This window comes from Lepidochelys olivacea (genome assembly GCF_965140295.1).
Source record: "Lepidochelys olivacea isolate rLepOli2 genome assembly, chromosome: 3".
NCBI lineage: Eukaryota > Metazoa > Chordata > Testudines > Cheloniidae > Lepidochelys > Lepidochelys olivacea.
In genome coordinates, this window is record NC_140413.1 from 47,223,819 (window position 1) to 47,226,450 (window position 2,632).

The following is a 2,632-nucleotide window of genomic DNA, read 5'->3' on the forward strand; positions in this document are numbered from 1 at the left end:
TTCCTTTTGTTTGTTTTAAACCTGCTGCCTATTAATTTCATTTGGTGGCCCCCACTTCTTGTGTTATGAGAAGGAGTAAATAACACTTCCTTATTTACTTTCTCCACACCAGTAATGATTTAACTCTCTCCCTGTTTTCCAAGAGCACAGATTTTGGAGCAATTTTATCTTCATAATCGTTATTCTGGAAAGGCTATATGGATTTCACCTTTATTCCTAATGTGGCAATGACATACCAACATGCTTAGTAGTTGTAGTAGGGAGTTTTATAGTTGAGGGTCAGCTAGTGAGAAGGCTGTGCCTTCTGCTCCTACAAATCCCACCTTTGTTGCTCACTTTTCAGTTGTTCCTAATAAGCACAATTGGCATGCTAAGCCGCCAGTGAAACTGACCCAATAAGCCAAAAATATAGTAAAGTATGCACAATTTTTGTCAAAAGTAATTGTTACAAACAGATTATATGCCCTCAAAATGAGAACTTAAAATAGACATTTTGGCAATGGGTCAAAAATATCCATCAATATAAATGAAGACAGAATTGTACCCACACTTTCATCATGTCATCCCAAAGATGATGTTAAATTTGTGAATTATGATATATTTAGAAACAAAACCATCTTCTCTTATTGTACTGCAATTGACTTGTTTTATGTAGCCTTGTTGAATAAATATTAACAAAATTATATTCTTGACGACAAACCTAGGCAACAGCTGCAAGGCAAAAGATTCAGTTGGCTGTAATACAACCATCCAATTCCTGGCTAACCAGTATCCACAGTTTAAAGACTGTATCTGCACCAAAGATGATTTTTGTAGCACCAAACTGTTGCTTGGGAAACAATGTGCCGTTAAAAAAGGTAACTATTGTATCTGATGCCTTAATAATACAAAATAATGGAAGTGGAATTTTAACTCTGTCTGAAGATAGAATGTAATTCCTCAGCATAAGGAAGTCTTATAGTTTCCTCTATGTGAGTCTCAAATCAAAAAATCTCTCAATAGACTTTTTAATGTTATTTTGCCTTTTCTAAAATACAGTAGAACCTCAGAGTTATGAACTGACCAGTCAACCACACACCTCATTTGGAACACAATCAGGCAGGAGCAAGACAGGAAAAAACCCAAAACAAGTACAGTACAGTGCTGTGTTAAACACTAACTACTAATAAAAATAAATGGAAAGCAGGATTTTTCTTCTGCACAGTAAAGTTTCAAAGCTGTATTAAGTCAATATTCAGTTGTAAACTTTTGAAAGAACAACCATAACATTTTGTTCAGACTTACAAATCTTTCAGAGTTACAAACAACGTCCTTTCCCAAGGTGTTTTTAACTCTGAGGTTCTAGTGTATTCACATCTCTAAGTATATATGAAAATTATGTTAAATAGCTATTTTAAAATCAACAGTACCAAGGAAAGTCAGAGGAAAAACCAAGAAATTCAAATTTAAGGCTGATAACTCTTCGTTTAACCTGTTCTGATATGCCTAAACATTGTAGAACATATAATAACATATAGAATCAGATCCTGCAGTCCTTGAAGTCCATGGGCTCAATTCAGCAATCCTTGTTTGTGTGAAGTAACCCCTTAAACTTCAACTGGACTACTTGTGTGAGTAAGTACTATTCAATATGAGTAAGATTTGGAGACTCAGGTGCAAAGAGAAGTGTCCTTAAATAAAGACTACAGGATTTGACACATGGCATGTCAAATCAAATCAGATAATAAAGTAAATGTTAAGGACCTGATCTTGCCTTCCTTACTCAAGATGGCAGGATTGGAAAGCTAAGGCCTGATACTGACTACTTTGAAACTGATGATTGTTTTGCCTCAGTCAAATGGGAGGATAATTGTACCCCTCTTCGTTAATTACTTGGGGGCAAAGGGACAAATTGCTCCCTGGTGCAATTTAAATGAAATTAGCAGAGTTGCGTCTGGGCTGAATTTTCCCTGTATACCTAATTCTATCATGCCATATGCAGTAATTTCAGTCAGAGTTCTGTGTATATTACCTGATGCCCATTTATGTGCTAACCTAGAGCACAGGTTATATTATACAGATTTTTGGGAACATAGTAAACATAAAGAAGACTTAGTAATCTGCAAGAACCTGAAATGAGTATGTAGTTACTTGCTATTGACCAGCTACCATAGGAATCATCCAAATTAGTTAAGCCATAATCAGTGTTGTATAATTCAGTTTATTGTACGGATTCTTAGGAGAATTAACTTTGTCACCAAATTTGTTTAGATATGACTATAAAAGAATTTGTAGGATTCAGCCTTACATATTGTCTTTCCAACACACGTCTTTGTCAAAATCTATCTGTACAGGGCATTTGGAGCCTTCCCTAAGCCCAGATATGCAATTAAACTTCAGGTCGCACTCAGAACCCAAAGGCATGCAACGCACCAGGGAATCAGAAAATGACTGCAGTATTGCAAAGCAAAACTGCCGAGAAGACCACAGCTGCTTTATGATGTATAAGAACTTCCAAAGAGTTTGCAGGGCAGAGGTGGCAAAATGCAGTCTCCAAATGGTTGGGCAACAATGTTTGTCAGCATGGAAGGAGCTGAGGAAAACAGTGCTGGGGAACTGCAAGTGTTCAGAACCAATTCAAAAAAGATGTGCT